The sequence below is a fragment of the Pseudorca crassidens genome, chromosome X, assembly GCF_039906515.1.
Source record: "Pseudorca crassidens isolate mPseCra1 chromosome X, mPseCra1.hap1, whole genome shotgun sequence".
Lineage (NCBI taxonomy): Eukaryota > Metazoa > Chordata > Mammalia > Artiodactyla > Delphinidae > Pseudorca > Pseudorca crassidens.
In genome coordinates, this window is record NC_090317.1 from 117815417 (window position 1) to 117843193 (window position 27777).

Here is a 27777-nt window from a genome sequence, read left to right on the forward strand (position 1 = left end):
CTACAATTGTTTCTTTGTTAACTTTCCTCAAAAGAGTGCTTACTTACTGTTTTTCCAACTCTAGTTAGTAGTGTCTGTACTTAGAGGAAGACTTATGGCTACTGTCTAAGATGCTATTATCTTCTTCTAAATAATACATGAAACCTAAAAAGACCCAAAGAAACTTTTAGTGAGAGAGAGCTAGAGTAAGGTGGCAGGATGAAACCAATCATAGAATCTCTTTCCGTTAATATGAACAAAAAGGGATTTTTTCAAAATAGCAAAAATTTACCAACAGCAATCAATCATAGAAGAAAAGAGGTATTACCTGCTCTTTTCCAAAGAAAAAGGAGAAGAAAGAAATGGTGGTCAGAGGAAGAAATGGATAATTGGGGCTCTTATTCTGGCTCAGTGATGTACTGCAGCAAGTTCACAGTGGCTTACGAGAGCTGATAGCTCAATTTTCAAGGATTTTTTTCAAGCCAGGTATTAAACAGAGCAAATTTTAAAAATTAAATAATATGGGACTTCCCTGGTGGCACAGTGGTTAAGAATCCGCCTGCTAATGCAGGGAATACGGGTTCGAGCCCTGGTCCAGGAAGATTCCACATGCTGCGGAGCAACTAAGCCAATCGTGCCATAACTACTGAGCCTGTGCTCTAGAGCCCGTGAGCCACAACTACTGAACCCATGTGCCACAACTACTGAAGCCCGCGCGCCTAGAGCCCGTGCTCCGCAACAAGAGAAGCCACCTCAATGAGAAGCCCACGCACCACAACGAAGAGTAGCCCCCACTCGCCGCACCTAGAGAAAGCCTGCAGGCAGCAACGAAGACCCAAAGCAGTCAAAAATAAATAAATAAATGCTTTAAAAAAATTAAATTATATAATGATATAAACTTACAATTAAGTAAATTATATTTAAAACAAAGTTCACAAATACTCAAAAACATCACTTCCTAATTATTTTACTTCATTTTATTATTACTTATGCTCTTGAGGGTATTTGCATCTATCGTACCTTTTATATATGGTGGAAATACTGTATAATGTGCTATGCTATACAATGCTATGTGTTCCAATTCCACATTCAGTAATGTCATATTGGTAGCTTGAAATTGGCTATGGTGGGAGTATTTATACTATGGAAATTGGCATACACTATACATCAGGGATTTTTATTTCTGAGAGCCAGTTGCCAAACATTTACCACCACACCACTGCTCTTAACCTCACTCCCACCTCCACTGACAATCACCTGAAGTGGTACAGGGGGAGAATACAGTGATCGACAAAAACCCAAATTCTCAGCAGTAACTCTCAGTTTAGACAGAAGTGAATTGATGAAGAAAGTAAGAAACCCTAGGAAAAATCAACAAAAAGACCTGTGTTTCATCAGAGATAAAAAAAAGAAAATCTTGAGTGTGCCATTTACTATGGATTCATACAAAATTGGGGGCATAATTGCACAGGGAGATCAGCTCGGTGCTTTGTGACCACCTAGAGGGGTGGGATAGGGAGGGTGGGAGGGAGACGCAAGAGGGAGGGGATATGGGGATATATAGCTGATTCACTTTGTTATACAGCAGAAACTAACACAGCATTGTAAAGCAATTATACTCCAATAAAGATGTTAAAAAAAATTGGGGGCATAATTCCAAGCCTAAGGATACAACATGTTAAAAATTGGTTATGTCTCCAAGCATAAGGTCTGAACTCTTAGTGCAAAACACAGAAGAAATTATTTAAAGAGAATTCATGTCCCCCAACAAAGGGAGCACCTAACTCCAGCTGAACCATCTACCTCTACCCCATGACCTTATCATCAGTATAGAGAAAAGTATATAGAATACCATATTTAGACCTCAAACTCGAGCTATATGAGGAAGATAAATGACTTTTAGGTAAGTTAGAAGAGGGTAAAAATTCACTTGTACATGTCAAAGAAAACAGAAGGTCCAGACAGCTGGCAACAGAGAATGAGAAAATGAAAATAAAACAAAAAACCAAGATGAAACGCTAAAACAGCAGATGTGGCTAAAAAGAGAGATGTCAAAGTTAAGGAAACAATTTGAGGACCAGAACAATATTATTAGAAGTTGAATAAATTAATTAGAAACAACAAGAATTGACACAAGATGAAATATCAAATTATTGACAGAGAAAAATCTTGAAGATATACAGTTAGAATAGAGGAAAGATACATGTTAAAATTTTAGAATATTAGTAACTAAATAGGATTGGGTAAAACCTCAACTATGAGATCAGAAGTGACATCACAAATGAGAGTCAGATGGACATCAGATGGATGTGATACCCTGAGAAGGACACAACACTTATAGTATCCTGGATGGGAAGGTATAACTGTAATCTAAGGAACATTCTATTAAAAAAAAGAAAAAGGTCTGTATTCTTTTAAAATGTCAACATCTTAAGACACAAATGCTGAGGAACTGATCCGTATTAGAGGGGACTAAATAGAATGACAGCTGCTATGGTCTGAGTATGTGTGTCCCTTCAAATTCATATGTTGAAAACCTAACGCCCAAGGTGATGGTATTAGGAAGTGGGGCTTCTGGGAGACAATTAGGTCGTGAAGGCAAAGCCCTCATGCCTAGGGTTAGTGCGCTTATAAAACAGGCTACAGACAGCCAGTTTGTCCCTTTCACCATGTGAGGACACATGCAACAAACAGAAAGGTAGATCATTTTGGTCCCATCAAAGTTGGACTTTTGTTTTTCAAAAAACAGCATCAAGACAGTGAAAAGACAACCCACAAAATGGGAAAAAAATTTTGCAAGTCATATATCTGATAAGAGATTTGCATCTAGAATACATAAAGAACTCTTACAACTCAACAATAAAAAAATAACCCAATTAAAAATGGGTAGGGCTTCCCTGGTGGCGCAGTGGTTTAGAGTCCGCCTGCCGATGCAGGGGACATGGGTTCGTGCCCCTGTCAGGAAGATCCCACATGCCGCGGAGCAACTGAGCCCGTGAGCCATGGCCGCTGAGCCTGCGCGTCCGGAGCCTGTGCTCCGCAACGGGAGAGGCCACAACAGTGAGAGGCCCGCGTACCGCAAAAAAAAAAAAAAGGGTAAAGGATCTGAACAGACATCTCTCCAAAGAATATACACAAATGGCCAATAAGTACATGAAAAGATGCTCAACATCGTTATCTTTCAAGGAAATGCAAATCAAAACCTCAATAAGATACCACTTCACACCTATGAGGATGGCTATAACCAAAAAGTCAGATCTTAACAAGTTCTTTGAGGATATGGTGCAATTGGAACTTTCATATACTTCTGGTGGGAATGTAAAATGGTGTTGCTGCTTTAGAAATCAGTTTGACGATTCCTCAAAAGGTCACACATAGTGTTCCCATATGACCCAGAAATTCTACTCCTGCGTATGCACCAAGAGAAATAAAAACATATGTCCACACAGAAACTTGTATATCAATGTTTACAGGAGCATTACTCATAATAGCTAAAGAGTGGAAACAACCGTGACTTCCCTGGTGGCGCAGTGGTTAAGAATCTGTCTGCCAATGCAGGGGACACGGGTTCGAGCCCTGGTCCTGGAAGACCCCACATGCCACAGAGCCACTAATCCCGTGAGCCACAACTACTGAGCCCATGTGCCACAACTACTGAAGCCCATGAACCTAGAGCCCATGCTCCGCAACAAGAGAAGCCACCGCAATGAGAAGCCCACGAACAGCAACAGATACCCAACGCAGGCAAAAATAAATAAATAAATGTATTGGAAAAAAAAAAAGGAGTGGCAACAACCCAAATGTCCATCAACTGATGAATAAAGTGTGGTAAATCCATAGAAGGGAATATTATCTGACGATAAAAATGAACTGAAGTATCAGTATGCACTACAACCTTGAAACATTATGCTAATTGAAGAAGCCAGTCATCAAAAGGCCACATGTAGTAGGATTTCATTTATATAAAATGTCCGAAACAGGCAACTCTATAGAGACAGAAAGTAGATTAATGGTTGCATAGGGCTGAGAGAAAATGGGGAGTGACTGCTAATGCTACAGGGTTTCCTTCTGGGGTGAGGAAAATGTTCTAAAATTGTGGTGTTGGTTGCACAACTGTGAATATACCAAAAGCCACTGAATTGTACACTTTAAATGGATGAATTGTATGGTATGTGAATTGTATCTCAATAAAACTGTTATTAAAAAGTGTTTGAACAAAGGGGAGAAATAGGATAGAAAATAGCGTAAGAAAAAACTTTTGCTCTATTTCGATATATAACAGATCACCCCGCCTTAGCGCTAACAATATAAGGAATGGCAATTCACTCCCACGGTTATTTGCTTAGCAAGATATTTATTGAGGTACTATGTACCAGGTCTGGGCTGAGAGCTGAGGATAGTGAACAAGACAGGCATGGTCACCACACTCATAGTACTGTGAGTGCGCTAACACACAAGATAACTAATCACACGATTGAGTAAATGCCCTAGGAGAAAAATACAGATAGTAGGAAAGGGTATAGTGGAGAACCCCAGTCTAATCTGGGAAGGGAGGGGGGCTACTCTGAGAAAGTGATGTTTGAGTTAAGCTTTTGAGGATTATTATTATTTATTTTTTTTTGCTGTACGCGGGCCTCTCACTGCTGCGGCCTCTCCCATTGCGGAGTACAGGCTCCGGACGCGCAGGCCCAGCGGCCATGGCCCACGGGCCCAGCTGCTCCGCGGCACGTGGGATCCTCCTGGACCGGGGCACGAACCCGCGTCCCCTGCATCGGCAGGCGGACTCTCAACCACTGCGCCACCAGGGAAGCCCTTGAGGATTAGTAAGAATAAACTAGATGAAGACTGGGTGTGGGACTTCCGTGGCGGTCCAGTGGCTAAGACTCCACGCTTCCACTGCAGGGGCTGGGGTTGGATCCCTGGTCCAGGAACTAGGATCCCGCCTGCCGTGGGGCATGGACAACAACAAAACAAAAAACCAAGACTGGGTGTGAGGTAGAGAAGATTCCAAACAGAGGGAACTGGGCCTCTTCTGGCAAAAGGAACCAGAGGACAGAGGACAGTGAGAAGTGGGAGCAGCATGGAATGTGCTGGAGGGGCTGGCAGACCCGGAGGGCTTTGGAAGCCAGGTTAGAAATTTGATCCTTATTTCAAAGACCATGAAAAGCTGTTGACAGATTTTAAGAAGGAGAATTTTCTCAATTCATGCCTCCAGTGTGCTTTGCTGTCAAATTTCCCCAACAACGAAACTACCTGATTATGTCAGTGGAGATGATGTGGCTCCCCCTCTTCTTACCAAATTTCCTAGTGCATGGTTCTCAGGTTTTGGTCCCTGGGAAACAGTGTATGCAATTCTCAGATGGAGAAGGGCGGGGAGCATGTACAGAGGAGCCCTGAGGAAATCAAGCTGGACCACGTGAGCTTTGGTGAGCTCAGCAACATCAGTAACATAATGATCCATAAGGACACACTAGCCTTCTGTAAACTTTGGATGTGTGTCAGAGGATGAGATCACTTCCTACGACTCTAGGGTCTTGTTATTTACAGCTGCAATGCTAAAACTGGCACCACAGGTACTTTATGAAATACGGGTGGAGGAGCCCCTGGCCTCCGTAATGTATTGCCTCGGCTATGAGCTGGTATTCTCAACTGAGTACAGGTGAAAAGAGATAGAAAATAGATTATCTTACAATTCTCAGTGTGTTTTCATTGACTTAGCATCTGCTGGAAAATTTGTTCTGAGAATAGCATCAAGGAACAGATCTGCACAATAGGCAACGGCCAACTGAGGCCTCTGAGAGATGGTTTCTCTGTTGGCCAAGGGGCACTTTGCCAAAGTTCTCAAGGCTATGGGGTTGCCTTGACAACACTAAGTACAACAAAACACTGAAGTTCTTTAAATTTACCGTTAAGTCCCAAGTTACAGTTGCTCTTAATTCTGTATCTTTGGAATCTATGTTCCCTGGCTGATTTATTTTCACTTTTTTTTCTTGGCTATGGTGGGGGATGCCTTCTATGTTGTTAACGGCAACCCAAGGCATTTTTTGATTCTCCTTGCTGTTGACCTTCCCTTCTTTTTTCCTGTCCTCTTTTACTATGATCCTCTTTGCTTCCTGATCTCTTGCTTTTGAGTGACCTGCTAGAATTTTGAGCTGGTTCCACTTGGATAAGGTGAATTCATCATGATCAACCACCAAACAATACGCTTTATTAAAAATCATTCAGTTCCGCTATGCGCGAGGTACACACTGACCTCAAGGCAGCACTGTGACTCTACTCGGCACCCTACTTTCTTCCTTGGCTTTTCTCATACTCATTTCTATTGCTTTTCTTTTGTCATGGTCACAGGGACACCTCAATATTCATTCAAACCGAAATATGATTAGTCTAAGCCAATCAGGGTGGTTCTATTCTCTTGAACAACGAATGTTTTCTTTGAGAAATTCTGCAGCCTTTTCCCCTCCTGCCTGAGGAGGAAGCCAACACTGTTCTGGACAAGTTACAGAGAAGTGAAGTTGGAGCCCTAATGTACTATGCTTGGAGTCCATGCTAGTTCCGAAGTTCCTGTTACATGACATAATTAGGTTCCTTATTGTTTAAGCTGATGTGAGCAAGGATATTCTGTTGGTTGCGTTTAAAAACATGCTTCCTAATGTTCCCTCTTAGTTCTCTGACCTCCACTTCTTAGGTTCCTTCATTAGTTTTTCTTCCTTCCATCTTAGGGTTTTGTGCTTGGTCCTCTTTTCTTGCTTTCCAATCTCCAGGAGTGAGCTCATCCATTCCTTTTGCTTCAACTACCGTCGACACGCTGATGGCTTCCAGATCTAAAATTTCCAGCTTAACCTCTTTCTCAAGCTCCATATTTGTATTTTCTGCTGCCTGGGGTCAAGAATGGTATCAACCTTGACTGCGGTTCACAATCACTGTAGAACTTTAAAAATATACAGGTTTCCATGCCCATCCCAGAGAATTCTGATCCACTAGGTTTAGAGCAAGGCCAGTGCTGTCCACGAGAACTTTCTGAGATGTTGGAAGTGTTCTACATATGCACTGTCCAATACAGTAGCCACTAGCCACAGGTATCTACTGAGTGCCTGAAATGTGGCTGGTATGACTCAAGAACAGAATTTTTACTTTTAATTTGAATTAATTTAAATAGCCACATGTGCTAGTGGCTACCATAATGAACCCTTGCAAGCCCTACTTGACTACATCTGGGAATCTTCAAGAACGTAAACAGAAGATAACTACTCTATTAGATACCACTTCTGCTCTACAGACAAAGCCTTGTGATTTAAACCATGGCCCACAGGAAGAGGTATATTTTACATAATGACCCAGGACATAGCTGCAGATACTCACACACATGCACACACACTGGCATATACATATATACATACTTAGGTAAAACTTACTACTTGTGAGGAACTACGCTGCTTTCCATCCTATTCTAGCCTATCAAAAAACTGCTGGTCATGACCCACCAAATTAATTTCATGACCCACGAATGCATCAGGCCCCACAATTTGGCAAACGCTACCCCACGGAGCTATCTTGTCTCATGGGGTGCTTGTCTCTCTACTCTAGGCATTGAGGTCTTTGCCAGCAGCCACTGCTGGTCAGCCAGGCTTATCAGAGCTCCTGTGGTTCCAGAGCTGTGGTCCAGTGAAGGGGAGAATGCCCGTCTCCCCTTTGTGTTTCAGTCTGTTAGAAGGCTTCCAAAGCATGCAGCTGATATCTGAATCCTTTAAAGCTTCTTACTGAAGCAACTCTTCTAGCTTCTATTTATGGCCTTCCAGCTCCTGAAGCTGTGAGTTTCCACTGGGAGTCTGGAGGTAGGGAAATCTGAATGACAGACATCATGTTGTACTCAGGATTGCTTCCCATCCTTTGGCTCTTGGACCAAGGTTTCCCACTGGCTCAAGTTCTTTGTGTCCAAGATTAGCTTCTCTCTCAGGAGGCTCCTTAGCCAGCATGCATCAGGCGTCTGGTGGGCCCGACTCCCACTTCAACTAGCTTGCAGAAATTTCCTCCTACTCAAATAACTCGATAGACATTATTTCAAAAAAAAAGGTGTGCTGCGGGACCATGGTTGGATTCATTCTGCATAGGGCTGAGGGAGCCTCAGAAAGTGATAGAAGGGAGAAGAGACTGAGGAGGTAACAGGTGAATTAATCTCAAAGGATAAGTACGAGCTTGTAGGAAGAGAGGGACTTGCTATGATGTCTTTTCCAAATCAAGTCAGTAATTTTCCTCCTCTGCTCCCACAGCACTTTGTTCATACCCCCATTATAGACTTGTCACACTTTAGGGTGGTTGTTACTGTCTGGACTTTGAGGTCTTTGGGTACAAAGTTCATGTTCTCTTCATCATTGTGTCCTTACCCACTAATGTCATGCTTTTCCTATTGTAGAGAGAAAAAGCCACTGAAAGAAGAGACAGAGTGTATTAGATATAACAGGTGAGTGTGAAGATCGAAGGGGACTCCCATGAGGGAAGGGGATACTGCCGGTAGTTGCTTTCAGAGGTTCCAGGCCAGCCCCAGGCCCTCTTCTGTTTAACTGCCCTAGAGAGAAGAGACAGCTGGGTCCTTCTGGTAGGTTTGAGATCATCGAGGCCAATCTTAGAACCAGCCCAGGATTCCTGTTCAAATGCTGAGCCTTTGCCTCTAGCTGTGAGGTAGACCGAATCTCTGCAGAGACGAGCAACCAACCATGTCCTTTGAACCCAAGGAGTTCAGCAGCCAGGCTCCATCACCTGCATACGGCGCCCAGCATGGCCCTGGTATATTACATCCTGCTCCCAATCCACATCCAAAGCCCAATCAGGTGTGAAGACAAGGAATTGAAGCATTTCAGGTCTGAACTGGCCTTTGAGATTGTCTGCTAAGGTCTCCCTGACTGAACTTTCATGAGAATCCGACTTCAGCCTAAAGCAATCCTTCAGTCGACTTGCTTTCTCTTTCTTCTCCAGGATTTCCAGGGAAATCAGTCATGAAGAAATGAATGATGTTCTGCTTCCTGCAGGTGTTCATGTTCTCGCCTCTTAGTAATATCTACTGGGAGTACTGGAAGCAAGGAAACCCAGGAGGAGGAGGTATGGGCAGAGCTGATGCTGTTTTTAGGGGCTGAATCTGAGTTCTGAAGGCACTTCTGGAGGCCACTGGAGACCCTTGTCTATGCAGCTCACCCCATGCACAAAGGATCTGAAGGACACCACGGCCACGGGTTGCTGAGGTCCTGTGGGCAGCTGGAAGCCCGAGCACAGGTTGGAGGAGCGTGGAAGACAAGCTTTGGCCCCGAGACTGACTCTGGAAGAGCACACAGCAGACTCAGTCCTGCTTCCGCTTTACTTCATTCCTCAAAAATTCTGCAGCTAATCTTGGACATTTGGAAGTAGATAAATCTAGGGGGGAACAGGAACATTGGCCTCTCAGCCCAACAGCGTTTGTCTTTGCAGCTGCACTGCCCTCATAGCACAGGTGTACAGAGCATGATTAAATGATCCCAGAAAGCTGACTGCCCGGGGTGTGGTGCTCATTCTTTCACTCTGATGCAATTATCTCGGGGTGTGTGTACTCTGTGCCTCACTCCCCTTTTTTCTTCCCTGCCCCCAGATACTGGGTTTCAGACTCTGGTTTCGCTATGAAAAACAGACACAAGGAGACAGGTTTCATGCTGCTGTTGTTGACGTGCTCTTTGAACCACTAACTCCAGGTCCTTTTAGAAGTCTGCCCCAAAAGCAGGAAGAAAGGCAGGACAAACTTGAAAAATCTTTCAGCACCTTCATTGATCCAAATTTTAGTGTGATTTGGCAGGCGACGCAGGGTAACGTGTTCCAGCATTTGAACTTGTGCATAATTCCCAGATTGGCTATTGTTTGACTCGTACAATTAATGAAATGTGGCGGGAAAAAAGGGTGGTAACTGGGAAGCCTGCGGCAATGTCTAGACACGGGGGTGGGGGTTGGGAGGCAGAGTTCCAAAGGAGACGACGCAGAATTTCCTTGATTTTGGTTTTTCTCCGACTCAGTATTTCTGTCTTGGCAAGAACACCACGTGGGCCAAGATACTGACAGGAGAGAGATAGGGTTTTGGTTAAAATGGAAAATCAAGTTTTAGCCTATATGCCAGAGACATCTCTCACTTAAGTGTGTTCAAAGAAAAGATGCAGGGACCTCCCTGGCAGTCCAGGGGTTAAGACTTCGCCTTTCAATGCAGGGGGTGCAGGTTTGATCCCTGGTTGGGGAGCTAAGATCCCACATGCCTTGCGGCCAAAAAACCAAAACATTAAAACAGAAGCAATACTGTAACAAATTCAATAAAGACTTTAAAAATGGTCCACATCAAAAAAAATCTTAAAAAAAAAATGCATTTAAGATGCAATCACTCAGGCTGTATGATAAACACACACGTGCACAAGTACACACTGACATTTACATTTTCAAGAGCTACCACCATGTCAATCCAGCCAGGAGAGAGATACTCAGGGTAATTCGGTATTTGGAGGGAGAAGATTTTTGTTTCAGGAGAGCTTGGGAAAGTCACACATGGTGCTTTTGTAACCTTGCGTCAGGGTCACATCAGGGTGGGTGTCGTGGCAGCAGGGTTATAGGATAAATCTGCCCACCGACTCATGAGAATTGGGAGGAGGGACAATATATGGGATTATGAAGTAATTTTTATTGTTAATGTCTCGGTGTCTTCACTGCCCAGCAAATTCCCTTCCCAGCCCCCAGTGGGGAGAAGAAAGCTAAGAGAGGGAATTAGACAAACACAGAAGGGTTTTGGCTGAGACCCCCATAGGCAAAAATAAAAAAGAAACCACTTATGTTGTGTGTTTAGTTGCTTTTGTAAGTATAGATGTATAAATTATGTATTATAATACTCTATATAATGGACAATTATGTACATACACGCATTTGCATATACTTTGTCTCATTCCCATAAATGTAAATTAAAATTTGAAGCGGCTGGATAGAATGATTTTTATGCATGTTGGGAAAGTCTTTCCCTTTGATTTTATTCAAAGCAAGGCAAGCATCCGCCTTCCCTAGTCTCTCAAACCACCAGGACCCCTCCTTACAGATAGACCCTCGTTGGAAGCAAGCACACAAGCTTCAATTCTCAAAGAGGAGGCTTACGGCAGTGCGGAATAGGCAGCAGAGCTCGATCCTTCCCCCACCCTGACCTGGCCACGGTAGCTCAAATCCTCAGAATTATTTCACTCGTTTACATCCATAGGTAGCATGGCTCTGGGACACATGAGAGTAATTTTTGATTAGTGTCCCTGAGGAAGAAGCCAGGGGCAGGTGCTGTTGTCTTGGATGGGCAGATGTCACAGAGAATAACCCTGGGCAGTTGGGAAAGTACAGGCAGCAGGAGTAGCTTAGGGAGCCTGAAATAGAGGAGGGAGGTATGGGGATCAAAAAGGGCTGGGGTAGGGGCTTCCCTGGTGGCGCAGTGGTTGGGAGTCCGCCTGCCGATGCAGGGGACACGGGTTCGTGCCCTGGTCCGGGAAGATCCCGCGTGCCGCGGAGCGGCTGGGCCCGTGAGCCATGGCCACTGAGCCTGCGCGTCCGGAGCCTGTGCTCTGCAACGGGAGAGGCCACAACAGTGAGAGGCCCCCGTACCGCAAAAAAAAAAAAAGGTCTGGGAGTGAGGGAAGAAACAGGACGACAGTATTTTAGGGCTGGAAACCTTTGAGAATATTTTAGCCCAGTCCATATTACACATGAGGAAACTGAGGCTCCGAGAGATTAACTGATTTGTCCAAAGTCATGACGTATGTAGCAACAGATCCAAAATTAGAATTCGGATTTCCTGTCTCAAGCCTGGTAGACTTCCTACTGTGATGAAATATTAAATACACTAAAACCACAATAAGCTAATATTGAGTTAATTTGTAATTCAAAGGAACTGTTGTTTCTCAACCAACTAAATGCCCTTTTATTCTTCATTAAGAAATTAGATAATTCTGAATCCTGACCATTCCATATTTCTCTTATAGATCCTGCATTTTAAGGCAGCTTTGTTGTAATCATGCCAAATATTGCAGGCAGATAATGAATTTACTAGATTATTTAAAATCATTTCATTACACGCTGCTTTGTTTTATAGGATCACATTTAAACTTTTTTTTTTTTTTTTTAAGCACCAGAATCACTCTGTGATTTTGGTAGGCAAACTTCAAAACACCAGAAAAAATTCTGTTTCTAGTATTTCCAGCTAAGACTTGAAAAGCCTAGGGACTGCTAACTGTATGAAAAAGTCAGGTGGTTCTCTCAAGGCTTCCAATATAGTTTTGGCATTTGTCATAATTTAAGTCTTGTTTGGACTGTATGGAATCTCATGATGTTTTTTTTCATTGCTAGGAAGGTGTGATTTGCTAATCACTCAAGCACTATACAAGTAACATCTTGTTTCCTGCTGGGCTAGCAAATTGGTCAGACCTGCCTCATTCTTTCAGAACTGCCAGTTTCCAAATCCAAACTTTGGTAATGATTCTACTTGATCTTTATCTTCATCTATAAAGAGCTATTCTCTGTGCTTTTAACTGCGAGGTACCTGTTGCTTGGAACATAGGGCTTGGGACCCTTTATTTCCCCTATCAAGACTTCTTATGAGTAACCAGGAAATGCAGGGCAGAAAATTTTAACAACCAAAATTTTCATTTCTAAAATATCTAATTTATTCTTGTGTTCTGCTTTCTATTTGGACTCATTTGCTTGAAATCTTTCAGATTAGAGAGTCCTATTCTCTAGCACTGACATGCATTAATCATTTTTAAAACTGTGTGCGTGTATCTTTTCTGTCATTTCAACAGCTTTGAGGATGGAAGCGGGGAGACTGGCATGTGGGTTCAGCCTACCATCTTGGTCCAATCACTGGATCACTGTAAGTCAGATATAAAATCATTTTCTTGAGTAATGATCTTGTCAGGTCCAGAAACTGGAACTGAGCTGATCTGATACACACCATGCTAGAGTCTGTGGCCTTTACTTGCAGGATCAAAGGACCCATTTCTGGGTACTTGACCCTTCTAACAAGGTAGACACAGTGACAGCAATCTCCAACTAAGACTTCCAAAAACAACTGTTAGTTAACCCTACTAGAAACCTTTATAGAAATAATCTTGCAGGGCAGTGAATGGCCATATATGTCATGCCATCCATTTCTGTCATGGATATGAGAGGGAAATGGGACTGGAAACAAAAATCCCCATGTGGAGCTAGGTCTAGTTCATGGTGATCCTGAAAAATCACATGTGGTCCAGGGTTATACCAGGATTCTGGATTACATAACCTTAACCTTCAATAATGACCACACAGGAGCTAATTTTATATTTAAAATTAGATGTGATTTTGCATGAAATATATGGTATGAATTTGCCCTATTCCTCTTCTTTTTTCTTCTCACCACCTCCCCCCGCTCCCGGCAAACCTTGGTGGATTCGACTGATAGTAAGTTGACAGGTCCTTAATTGTCATATAGAAATGCAACTGATTTTTGTGTGTTGACTTTGTATCCTGCTACTTTGCTCAATTCATTTATTAGCTCTAACAGGTTTTTGTGTGTGTGTGTGTGTGTGTGTGTGTGGAATCTTTAGTGTTTTCTACATATTAGATATTATCTGATAACAGAGATAATTTTACTTCTTCCATTCCAACTTGGATGCCTTTGATTTCTTTTTCTTGCCTAACTGCTCTGGCTAGAACTTCCAGTACTATGTTGAATAGAAGTGGTGAAAGCGGGCATCCTTGTCTTGTTTCTAATCTTAGAGGAAAAGCTTTGAGTCTTTCATCATTGAGTATGGTGTTTGATGTGGGGTTTTCATGCATGGCTTTTGTTATGTAGTTTCCTTCTATTCCTAGTTTGTTGAATATGTCATGAAAAATGCTGAAATCTGTCAATTGCTTTTTCTGCATCAATTGAAATAATCATGTGGTTTTCTTCCTTCATTCTATTAACGTGGTGTATTACATTAATCAGTTTCTGTATGTTAAACCATTTCTTGCATTCCAGGAATAAATCCCACCTGGTCGTGGTGTATAATCCTTTTAATATGCTGCTCTATTCAGTTTGCTAGTACCTGGTTGAGGATTTTTGCATCACTGTTCATAAGGGATACTGGCCTATAGTTTTCTTTTCCTGTAGTGTCTTTGTCTGGCTTTAGTATCAGGGTAATGCCAGCCTCATAGAATGAGCTAGGAAGTGTGTGCTCCTCTTCAATTTTCTGGAAAAGTTTGAGAAGGACTGGTATTAGTTCTTCTTTAAATGTTTGGTGGGATTCACCAGTGATGCCATCAGGTCCAGGGCTTTTCTTTGTCAGGAGATTTTTAAATTATTTATTCAATCTCCTTACTAGTTATATGTCTATTCAGATTTTCTATTTCCTGGTGATTTAGTCTTGGTAGGTTTTTTGTTTCTAGGAATTTATCCATTTCTTCTACATTATCAAATGTATTGGCATTTGATTGTTCACAGTAATCATAATCGTTTTTATTTCTGTAGAATCAGTACTACATGTCCCCATTTTCATTTCCAATTTCAGTAATTTCAATCTTTTTTCTTAGTCTGTCTATCTAAAGGTTTGTCAATTTTGTTGGTCTTTACAAAGAACCAACTTTTGGTTTCATTGATTTTCTCTATTGTTTTTCTATTCTCTATTTCATTTTTCTCTGCTCTAATCTTCATTATGTCTTTCCTTCTGCTGGCTTTGGATTTAGTTTGTTCTTTTTCTTTTTCTAGTTCTTTAAATTGTAAAGCTAGTTGTTGATTTGATATCTTATTTTTTTAGTATATGTGCTGCTGAAGTGAGCACAAAACCTTACTTTTTAATGTAAGCATTTCCAATTAAATTTCCCCTTAGCAGTGCTTTTGCTGCATTCTATTAATTTTGGTATGTTGTGTGTTTGTTTTCATTTGTCTAAGTATTTTCTATTTTCCCTTGTGATTTCTTCTGTCTTCCACTGGTTGTTTAAGAGTGTATTGTTTAATATCCACAAACTTGTGAATTTTCAAGTTTTACTTCTGTAACTGATTTCTAACTTCATCCCATTGGAGTTGGGGAAAATACGTCATATGATATCTATTTTGAAAAATCTATTGAAACGTAATTTTTGTTGTTGTCGTTTTAGGTGTTTTGTTTTTTTTGGTCTGTGTTGGGTCTTTGTTGCTGCGTGCGGGTGTTCTCTAGTTGTGATGAGCGGGGGCTGCTTTTTGTTGTGGTGCGCAGGCTTCTCATTGCGGTGGCTTCTCTTGTTGCGGCGCACGGGCTCTAGGGCACGCGGGCTTCAGTAGTTGCGGCACGTGGGCTCAGTAGTTGTGGCTTGCAGGCTCAGTGGCTGTGGTGCACGGGCTTAGTTGCTCCGCGGCATGTGGGATCTTCCCGGACCAGGGCTCGAACCTGTGCCCCCTGCATTGGCAGGCGGATTCTTAACCACTGCGCCAACAGGGAAGCCCCCGTATGTGTCTTTTAGATCTAGTTGGTTTATTGTGTTCTTTACGTCCTCTGTTCCCTTATTCACCATCTGTCTGGTTGTTCTGTCCATTATTGTGAGTGGGGTATTGAAGTCCCCAACTATTACTGTAGAACTGTCTATTTCCCCCTTCAATTCTGTCAGTTTTTGCTTCATATATTTTGTTGATCTGTCATCAGGTGTGTGTTTATAATTATTATATCTTCTTCCTGTATTGAAACTTTTATTAATATATAATGTCCTTGTCTCTTGTAAACTTTGATTTAAAGTCTGTTTTATCTGATATTGGTATAGCCACCCTTGCTCTCCTTTGGTTACCATTTCCATGAAATATTTTTTTCCATCCTTTCACTTTCAAGTTGTGGTTTTGGATTTAAAGTGAGTCTCTTGTAAACAGTGTATAGTTGGATCATGTGTTTTTATCCATTCTGCCAATCTCTATCTTTTGACTGGAGAGTTTAATTTATTCACATTTAAGTAATTACTAATAAAGACGGACTGACTTCTATCATTTTGCTATTTGTTTTCTATATGGCTTATAGATTTTTCCTCCCTCATTTCCTGCATTACTGTCTTCTTTTGTGTTTAGTCGATTTTTTGGGGTAGTGAAATGCTGAAATTCCTTTCTCATTTTCTTTTGTGTATATTCTATAGGTACTTTTCATACTTACTACGGGAATAGCATGTAACATCCTAAAGTTATAACACTCTAATTTGAACTTATACCAGCTTAACTTCAATAACATTAAAAAACTCTGCTCCTTTACAGCTGTTTCCACCCCTTTTTGTTGTTGATGTCACAAAATTACATCTTTATACATTGTGTGCCCCAAAACATAAATTAATAATTCTTTTAAATGAATTACTTTCTTAAATTATGTAGAAAACAAAATTTGGAATTACAAACCAAAGTGCAATAATACTAATTTTTAGACCAATAGTTGTTTTTTCTTAAACGTATTAGTCTCTTAAATCATGTTAAAAAAAAGTGGAGTTAGAAACCACTGTTACAATAATACTAGATTTTATAATCGCCCAAGTATTTTTCTTTATTGAGATCTTTATTTCTTCATACAGCTTTGAGTTACTATACGGTGTCCTTTCATTTCACCCTGCCGGACTCCCTTGAGTATTTCTTGCAGGGCAAGTGTAGTAGTAACAAACTCCCTTAGCTTTTGTTTACATGGAAATGTCTTAATTTCTCCCCTACTTTTGAAGGAAAGCTTTGCCAGGTATAGGATTCTTGGTTGACCGTTTTTTCTTTCAGCGTTTTGAATATATTGGCCTACTGCCTTCTAGCCTCCAAAGTTTCTGAGGCGATACCTGCTTATAATCTTATTGAGGATCCCTTGTATGTGACAAGTCACTTCTCTCTTGCTGCTTTCAAAATTCTTCCTTTCTCTTTCAAAAGTCTGGTTCTAATTAGCCTTGGTGTGGGTCTCTTTAAGTTCATTTTACTTGAAATTTCTTGAACTTCTTGGATATTTATATTCATGTATTTCATCAAATTTGGGAAGTTTTCAGCAATGTGGGACAGTAAGGTATTAAGGGCCAATTGAGTGGTAAAGGGTGGTTTGACAAGCTTTCCAGATGTGGGACTTCAGTTGGACGCTGAAGGAAGGATAGAATTTAGGAAAGCATCAAGATGGTGATGAATTCTAGGCAGAAGTGAGGATGAAACCTGATAGGGAAGTAGTGTTTATTATGTATGATGTGTCAGTCACATCAGCCATCTCATTTAATATTCAAAATAGAGTACTAAAATATCAAAATAGAGGTAGATAATAGTACTCTTATATTAGAGATAAGAAAATTGATGTTAGGGAAGATTGAGAGACCTGCCCAAGATTACAGACATGGCTAATGACTGGATAACATGGCTAATTAGTAACTGAGTATGGAATGATAACTTAATTCATGCTCCTTCTGCTTCCACCCTACCAAGAATAATCGCATGAGCAAAATTTGGAGGTGAGAATCAGTAAGTCACTCTGGAGTCATCAAGTAAATAGGGTTGGCTAGACCAAAGTGCAAGCATAGAAAAGCAGTAGGAGATAAAGGTTAGATAACTCTGGGTCAGATTATAAAAAACTTCAAATAGCAAGCTTAAAGTTTAGACTTCCTTTTATGGACAAAAGAGAAGTACTGGCAGCTGAGAGTAAAGAATTGTTAATTTCTTTCCAAAAGATATCATATAAATATGGAATGACAGTAAAAAGTAAATTCCTTGAAATCACAAATGTCTTTTTGCACTAATTTAAAGAGCCAAGGGTCATATCTGCGTAGTCAACAAGTACAGTGATAATAGATTCTATTCACCAACAGCCTTTCATCTTCTGTTTATCTTTTTTTTTTTTTTTTTTTTTGCGGTACGCGGGCCTCTCAGTGTTGTGGCCTCTCCCGTTGCGGAGCACAGGCTCCAGACGTGCAGGCTCATGTGGGATGTTCCCGGACCAGGGCACGAACCCGTGTCCCCTGCATTGGCAGGCGGACTCTCATCCACTGTGCCACCAGGGAAGCCCTGTTTATCTCTTAAGAAAACCTAAATCCATTTTTCTTTGCCTGAACACTTCATTTTTCGGTCTCCCGAAGAGCAACTTCTGTTTTCTGGATTATTCCTGTTCTATTCTTCGTTTTTGCTTTCTAAAATGAACATCTGGAATTTTCCTGGATTGTTATATTCTTGAAATAAAATTTTATTAAAAGATTTGTTGTGGTTCAAAGGAAAATTTATTATTTTGTTTGGTGTGCTTTCAAGTTGGTGGAACACTTACAGTTGTCATATGTAAATTTAGCATTTCAATCCCAATTTACACCCTTCAACTGACAAATATAATCTTGTTGGGACAAATAAAATTCATCAGGTATTTATGTAGAAATACTTTCTTTACTGTAGTAGTAAATTGGATGGGTATTACCATCATTTTCAAGATAAACTACTGGGAAAACTATTAGTCCACTTAGAAATGAAAATTCCTTAAAAGTTCCATCTGCCATTAAAATGCCTGAAATGCTTACTCTTGAAAGGGCCTGATAAGAAATGTCACAGAACTGCATTCGATTCCTGGAATTACCTAGTATTTCAGGGGGAAGTCTGTTTATTTTATGTTAAGGGTCTCACACAGAGCCTGGTACACAGCAAAACCCAAAAATTAATTCCCACCTTTTCCCCTATGGGGGTTAAAGACTCGTTTTAAGGTCCAAATGTGTCCTAGCAGGTTATATTTTGGGGTGGTTCTTTTTCTGATTATAAAAATTGAGATACAATTTACATATAATAAAATACATAGTTTGTAAGTGCATAGCTAAACGAGTTTTTTCCTATTACATTCACCCATGTAGCCACCACCCAGCAAAAGATATAGAAAATTTATCTTACCTCACTTTCTTATGCCTATAACCATAGATGAGTTTTGCCTAGTCTAGGATTTCATAGAAACAGAATTGTTCAATATGTACTCTTGTGTCCATGTGTTTTCCACTCAGCATAATGTAATATTCACCCATGTTATGAATACTGAGTAGTATTTTATCGTATAGATGTACCTCAATTTGTTTATCCATTCTCCTGTTGAAAAACACATGGCTGTTTTAAGTTTTGGCCATTATGATTAAGGCTGCTATGATCATTCTTGTACAGATCTTTCCGGGAACATATGTTTTTTCATTTCTCTTGAATAAATATCTAGCAGTGGAATTGCTGAGTCAAAAGATACATGTGTGTTAAAATTTATTGAAACTGTCAGTTTTCCAAACTGTTTTATCATTCTATACTCCCACTAGCAGCTTATGAGAATTCTAATTGCTGTACAGCCTTGTCAACACTTAGAATTGTCAGTCATTTTCATTTTAGCCATTCTAAGGGGTTTCTAGCAGGTTTTGACACAAAAGGTATCCATGTGCAGTGGGGCAAGCAAAAATATGTTTTCCAGCTGGTACCCAAGTTCTCTAAAAGAAGGAAATGTCTTTGTTTGAGAAAGGCCTTTGATAAGCTTATGCAGGTGGCAGGGAAGCCCTGAAGCCAGAGGTTGGAAGGAAGCACTAAAGAGATGATAAATTGGCCTACATAAGAATGGAATAAGGGCTTCCCTCGTGGTGCAGTGGTTAGGAATCCTCCTGCCAATGCAGGAGATATGCGTTCGAGCCCTGGTCCGGGAAGATCCCACATGCGGTGGACCAACTAAGCCCGTGCACCACAACTACTGAGCCTGCACTCTAGAGCCTGTGAGCCACAACTACTGAGCCCGTGCACTGCAACTACTGAAGTCCACGCACCTAGAGCCCGTGCTCCGCAATAAGAGAAGTCTTTGCACCGCAACGAAGAGTAGCCCCCGCTCACCACAACCAGAGAAAGCCCGCGCGCAGCAACAAAGACCCAATGCAGCCTAAATAAATAAATAAATAAGTTTAGAGGGGGAAAAAAAAGAATGGAACGAGAATTCGGGAGTATAATGAGAACAATTCTGACATCTTCAGGAGAGATTTAAGAAAATGTAGCCTATCTCTCTTGGACTCAGCCTGTCACCGTGGCTGCTAGTTTAGCCTCAACTTTATGTCCTGTTTCTGGTAACTGGGCTTCTGCCAATGCCTAAGACCCACTCCCGCATTCCCTGCAGTTATGGGACCTGTACATTTTGTGTGTAATTTATTTTTTAACTCAATACTATATCTTAAATCATTTTACCAAATTCTTTTAAAATATAATTTTTATTGGGTAGATGTATCACATGATATGAACATGTTATAATGTATTTAACTGTTTTGGGATGGACTATTTTTAGTTTTTGATATGATAAACAATCTGTGATGAACCTCTTTGTACAAAAGTATACATTTTCCCATGCCTTGCTGATGGTTTTATTAGAATAAATTTCAAGAAATGGAATACCTGGATCAAAGATGATGCATAGTTTTAAGGCTTTTAATACACTATTGCCAAAAAGCAGAGAGGCTGTTCTCGTTTCCATCAAAAGTGTCTGGGGCTCATTTCGTGTTCTCACTACCAATGGGTATTATCATTAAAAAATGTGTTTTTCTTTTGAGAGTTGCATACTTCTAAATTCATGTGTCAGCTAAGAGAAACAAGACTAAGATATGGTTATGAAATGATAGTGGTAAATATGAAGAAGGAACAAATTCAACGTTCACAGCATGGAAATGACATCCTTTTATGCCTGTGGCCAGTTCTTCCAAGGGCTTAAATTTTGGAATCTGGTTGAATTACATACATTCCTTGGACATAAGATAACTTTTGATTATATTTTATAAATCTATTTTGATAAACAAATCATCAAAACCATTGATGCTGATTTAAATAGCTAGGTGAAGCAATCAACAACCACTTTATCCATTCGTGCCCTGTCCTCATTTTATTGCTATTATAAGCAGATTTTTAAAAATATAATTAGACAGTAGCCTATCTCCAAGTTCACTGGAGATCCTGAAATTACTTGCAAAGACCTTTCACTTACTAAAAATTGGTCATCATCTTTCACTTAGTTTGGCTGGCTGAGGAATTTCGGCTAGCTGCCACAGGAAATATTCACATTGTGGAAAGGATCTGAAGGAAGAAAGGAAAAGAAGTTACAGTTAATCATGGGGTACATGAGTCAGCTTCAGTTTAACGATTTACTCTGAAGTGGAGAATTCAAAAAACATGGGAAGCCCTAGGGATGAGGAAGGAGAAAGCTATTAGTAGTTGGAATAATTTTCTACAAGGAAAAAAATTCCTTTCTATATGAACTGCCATGAAAACCATCTGAATGTTGAAATTGTTTGCATTTGAGAATGATCTCTTCATTCCAACCGCTGTTCGGGATAAAAACAAACTAGGTGTGCAACTGGAGCAGCTCGGAGGGCTTCAGATTTTGATATTCAGACAGATCACAGAAATATGACTCAGATGCAATGTCAATATTTCTCCTGAGATTATGGAAGTTCTCCATGACGGAATGATTTATTTTCACTTAATGCTACAAGTGAGTATGTTAGTGGTCGGGGCATCAAAATGGGATTTAGGATTCCTTTCTTACTGGGGGAAGTAATTGAGAAGATGCGACCGGTGGTTGACCCTCCAGCTGGATCTGGGCAACTGGAAGTCCCTCACTCCCTCCCCTGCCCTTGGAATGTGTGTTCCACTTGCCTTCCCCGCTCCCAGAAGTTGCCCCAAGGATACAGCCTTGAGATAGCCATGTGGTGAGGAGACCATCTGAATTGTGTATGTGACTAAATCCAGTTAAGTCCTCTATAAACTTAAGATTCTGGTGGGCAGCTGTGGAGATCTACTTGTCTTGTGGCTGCCCAAGACAAGCCTTGTAGGTTAAGTTCCGTTGCTTATTGTTAAACTTGCCACATACCAATCTGGAGCAGGCTGCCTCTCTTAGGTCTCTCCTTGCCCTCTGTGTCTGGGGCCAGTTTGCAAGCCAACATTTCTCTGGTTTGCCATTAGTTTGTTTTTTTGTTTTTTGTTTTTTTTTGGTAGCCTTGGGCAATTAATTTTGCCTTTTTTTTTTTCAGGTTCTGTAAAATGCTAAAACACAAATAATTGAGATGCCAATGAGATTTTTACAAATACCTTACTGGCAGAGGCCATGTATTATGCACCAAAATAGCTGAAACTTTGTTTATTGAAAACATCTCATGGTTGACTCTCAAAATAATTCTGCCGTTATATTTGAACAAGCTTTATCCTATACCCTGGCTAAACCAATTTAATGTCATTTAAGACTATAAAAGCTGCTGCATTTATTGAATGGCCTTCTGACATCTATTTTTAACATATGATGAATGCTGTACTTGGCAAGCCCTCAGCAGTGTCCCCAGTGGATGATCTGCCAGAGTAATTTGAGAGTAAATATTTTGAGATACTATCACCCTGAGAACGTTTTAATTAACTAGGTGCTTATGTATAGTGCTATTCTGAGGCCCTGTGAATGTTGCTTTATTTTATTTTTTTAAATTTATTTATTTTTGGTTGCGTTGGGTCTTCGTTGTTGTACGTGGGCTTCCTCTAGTTGCAGAGAGCGGGGGCTACTCTTCGTTGCAGTGCGTGGGCTTCTCATTGCGGTGGCTTCTCTTTGTTGTGGAGAACGGGCTCTACAGCGCAGGCTCAGTAGTTGTGGCTCACAGGCTGTAGAGCACAGGCTCAGTAGTTGTGGCACATGGGCTTAGTTGCTCTGCAGCATGTGGGATCTTCCTGGACCAAGGCTCGAATCCCTGTCCCCTGCATTGGCAGGCAGATTCTTAACCACTGCACCACACGGGGAGTCCTGATTGTTGCTTTGGACTTCATAATTAGGACCCAATTATAATGCTATAGTGGGGGCAGAACCAAAATTGGCCTTGCCGGGAAATTAGGCCATAGCATGCTTTCTCCAAGTGTTTATTGTGTTCAAAGGGACAAGGTTCGACTCAAAGTAGAATCCCATTGTTCTGCAGAAATAGCATTAAATTATAGGCTAGGCATTGTGCTGGTTGCTTCCCATTTAATCTCATTTAATATGCACAATACCCTGCAAGGTAAGTGTTATTCCCATTTGATCCATGGGGAAATTGGTGCCACAGAAAAGGAAAGTAATTGATTCAAGGTCTCATAAGTGCTGGAGCAGGGATGTGAATCACTGTACCCCAGAGCCCATGCTCTCAGCTGTGTCCCATACTGCTTCCCCAGTGTGCTCTGATACACACTGATGCACACACAGTCCTCTGTATCACAGTGAACTAGCTGTCCTGTTTTTAAAACTGGAAGTGTTACTCTTCCTCTGCTGATGTACACTCATCCTTGCCAATGACATGAGCCAACTGCCAAGAATGAGCAAAAACCTAACCAGAGTGTGATTAGTCAATGGGTTATTTCCTATTAGGCCCTGTGATAGAGAAAATAGTGACTCCCCCAAAGATGTCCATGTTCGAATTCCCAGAATCTGTAAATACATTATGTTACATGGCAAAAGAGACTTAAGATTGAGAAGGAATTAAGGTAGCTTAATCAGCAGACCTTAAAATGAGATTATTTTAGATTATCCAGGTGGGCTCAATGTAATCACAAGGATCCTTAAATGTGGAAGAGAGAAGTTTTAGAGTGACGTGATGTGAGAAAGACTGACGGCCATTGCTGGCTTTGAAGATGGAGGAAGGGGCCATGAACCAAGGAATGCCAGCAGCCTGAAGAAACTGGAAAAGGCAAGGAAAAGGACACTCCTTTAGAGACTCCAGAAGGAACACAGCCCTCCTACTACCTCGATGTTAGCCCAGAGAGACCCATTTCAGACTTCTGACCTCCAGAACTGTAATATGATAAATCTGTATTGTTTTAAGTCATTATGTTTGTGGTAATTTGTTACAGTGGTGATAGGAAACTAATACAGGCCCATTATTGATAAAGTTTATCAGGGGTCAGTGAATAATAGCCTGCAGGTCAAATCTGGCCTGCCACCTGTTTTTGTAAATCAAGTTTTATTGGAACCCAGCCATACCCATTAGTTCACGTATTGTCCAAGGCTGCTATACTGGCAGAGTTGAGTGGCTGCAGCTGAGACCATTGGGCCTTCAGAGCCCAAACTATTGATAGAAAGAGACCCCTGATCTACAGTATAGTTATAAATAAAACACCATAACTGTGGATGCAAATTAGGTGTAAAAAATGTACAAAATTTCCTTGAGAAAAATAACAAATCCTCCTATACCTTTTTTTGGTTAGTAGTCTAAAATTTCTCTTGAACAGAAAATGTAGCAAAATTCCAGTTAATACAAGGCCCTCATCAGTTTCATGCAAGTGAGCTGAAATCCCAATGTGTGCCACACTATAGAAAGGTCAAGCTGCATGAATGTGAAGTGAAGGAATAAAAATTTTATGAGGGAGGACATTTATGTTGTTGAGGTAGGCAAGAATTTAACCTTAATTCTTGTCCTTCCTGTCAAAGAAAAAAAAAAACAAACAATAATTTCCAGCCTAAAAAAAGGTTGTTTTTCTTCTTTTCTTAAATCCCTTCTTCCTGCTCTCAGCTGGGAAACTCCTCTTGGATTGGTAGCATGTGCAGTCCAAGAGGCCGCCAGGCCAGTGCTCTCTGCACTGCCTGGCGTCAGCCTGCTACTCCCAACTAGCCTCAGAGGGGCTACTTCCTATTTGGGTCAACTCCCTTCTAAATGGGCGACAGAGGTAGACACTGCTAGAACGCTGTCATCCTCTTGAACTTGATTATAAAGTAGCGTTACCATTCATGTTTGGCAACTGTTCTTTTATTGTAATGTTAGAATATTCTTTTGGCAAGTGTTTCATTTCTACTAAATGCCCCCTTTTTAGCATCTTTAGAACTTTTGTTCTGAGTGTTTGTGAAAATCTATTTTTTCTAAATTTTTTATCTTTTTGTCATGGAAAACATCAACCATTTATAAAAGTAGACAGAACATTATAATGAACCCCTTCACTTGTTGCACTCACTTCAACAATTAATGGTTCCTGGCCAGTCTTGTTTCATCCTTTACACCCACCTACTTCCTCTTCGTCTAAATTTTTGAAGCAAATCCAAAATATAATATTGTTATATTTTATAATATAATATTTGTTTCATTTATGAATATTTACTCATAAATATTCCAGTATATATCTCAGAAAGACAAGGACTCTTTCAAAAATATAATCATGATACCATTATCACTTCTTAAAAATGTTTAACACTAATTCCTTATCAAATGTCCAGTCAATATTCAAGGAATTCTTTTTTTAAAATTATCCTACCTTGACCATTTTGAGCAGTCTGTGATTTTCATTCCCTCCCTGAGGCAGGCTGTGACAGAAGTGGTAAGTGCAGAATCAACATGTATTCACACACACCATCATAAACACCACCCCCCCACACACAAACAAACCCTCCTGTACCCCAAAGCAGCTAACCTTCCTCATTTCTGGAATTAGGATCCCAAAGGGGGCAAAGAGGATGAGGGGGGAACAGGGCCACTGTACCTTCCTTTAACTCTGACCAACTGTAGGCAGATCAAATATTGAGGATTCCTTTTGCTTCCTTCTTAACTTTCTTCATTTCATACCCAGGTAGTTCTTTTTATTTATTTATTTATTTTGGCCGCCCTGGGAGGCTTACGGGGTCTTAGTTCCTTGACCAGGGATTGAACCCGTGCCCTCGGCAGTGACAGCACGAAGTCCCAACCACTGGACCACCAGGGAATTCCACATATCCAGGTAGTTCTATGGCGTCTGTAGAAGTCCTCCCTACTCACATGCTAGCTTCTCTCATAAAACTCAAAACATACTTCCAACATTTTGAAATCCTTTATTGTCCATCCCTGGAGGTAAATGACACACTGTCACTTGCTCAATCAGCGGTGTGAACAAAGGTGTATAGGGTGAGACTTTGTCTATCACCCATGTTTCTGAGGGGACTCAGACTCTTGCATTCAGCATTTAAGAAATATGTGTGGTGACTGAGGTAAACAATGGATTTTCTCACAAATGGAAACAATAATGATCCAAATTTCCTTTTTTTACTTTCAATCTCTCTTGCTGAAGAAAGTCTGTTCTTTCCATTCAGGCCAGCCTAGTGGATGCCTAGGTCTGTCCTGCTTTCATGAGCCAGGGATGGAGTCGGTAAGGGGAGGAGGCAGGAAAGGTGTATGTGTGTGTCTGTGTGTTTAGCATTGCCCAAAGCATTGCTTTAAGCCTGTCATGGCTCTTGGTTTTTTAAAAAAACAAACAACAAAAAAACCCAGCTTCATTGAGATATAATTCCCACACCACACAATTCACCCATTTAAAGTGTACAGTTCAATGTTTTTTAGTATATTCACAGAATTGTGCAACCATCACCACAATCTAATTTTAGAACATTTTCTTCTCCTCCAAAACAAACTACAAAAAAAAAAAAAAAAAGAAACTACACACCCATTAGTGGTCACTCCCCATCTCCCTTCACCTCCCATCCCGTGGTCTAGGCAACCACTAATCTTTCTGTCTCTACAGATTTGCCCATTCTGAACATTTCATGATTGATACTTTATTTCTTAAAGTTCAACTTTCAGGTGCTCTTTGGAAATTGGGGACGCAGACTTTCCTTTCATGGCTAACATACAGCCTTTACCACCCAATATCTAAACTGAAGCATGAAAAGGAAACTCAGAAAGGGTAATGCTAATTGTATTTCCAGAAATACAATATGTTCAATAGAAGCTGTTAGGGTTTTTTTCCTTCAAAATTGTCCTAACAAATTTCTAACTAAACAAGGAACCAGTGTATTCTTTCTTGTAGATCTGGGTCTGCATGGCAGGTTCTCCCCCAAATTGAGTAGTATTTTTCAGGACTTTCATGGAATTCAAACACAAAGACAAATGAAACAATATTCTCATGCAACCATATCTTTTTCAACATTTGAAAGAATGGATTAAAAAGAATAATCAAATTATTAAAGCATAACATAAAAACAGGCCAAAAGATAATCAAGTCATTTGGAAGTGGATGGAAGCAAACATTAACCACAGATAATGGGTCTGCTGACTTGTGTGGGTTGTTGTTGTTTTTTAACATCTTTATTGGAGTATAATTGCTTTACAATGGTGTGTTAGTTTCTGCTTTACAACGAAGTGAAACAGTTATACATATATCCCCATATCTCTTCCCTCTTGTGTGCGTTTTTAATTTCTCCTTTCTTTAAAAAACCCTGTCTTGAATCTTTGTATTCATTCACTGCCGTTTTCCTCTCTAATATTTTTGTGCAGTGCCCCAGAATATTCAACAAGGGAGGCATACAAATTAAACTGTCAGTATCCTTAAAGAGTTCTGAAGCATTTACCATTTTCCAAAAGACCAGAAAAGAAGGCTTCGGGACCATAGATAAATAACTCAATAATTTCCAAAAACAGGGCTTCCCTGGTGGCGCAGTTGTTGAGAGTCCGCCTGCCGATGCAGGGGACACGGGTTCGTGCCCCGGTCCGGGAACATCCCACATGCCGCGGAGCGGCTGGGCCCGTGAGCCATGGCCGCTGAGCCTGCGCGTCCGGAGCCTGTGCTCCGCAACGGGAGAGGCCACAGCAGTGAGAGGCCCGTACCGCAAAAAACAAACAAACAAAAAAAGAAAAATAATTTCCAAAAACAACTTTGCCGTTGGTCTTCTTAGTAAGATGGATTCCACACCAGAGCTCATCAACGTATTGTGACTTAGCAACATATTCTCTGAAAAGGAGGCGGGGATGATGCCTCAAACTTGGCTCTATTTATAAGAATCACTTGGAGGGTTTGGAGTTTCAATCTTTGCATTTTGAAATGTGAAGAGCAAAACAAAAATCACACCCCCAAACACCTCACTATTATTT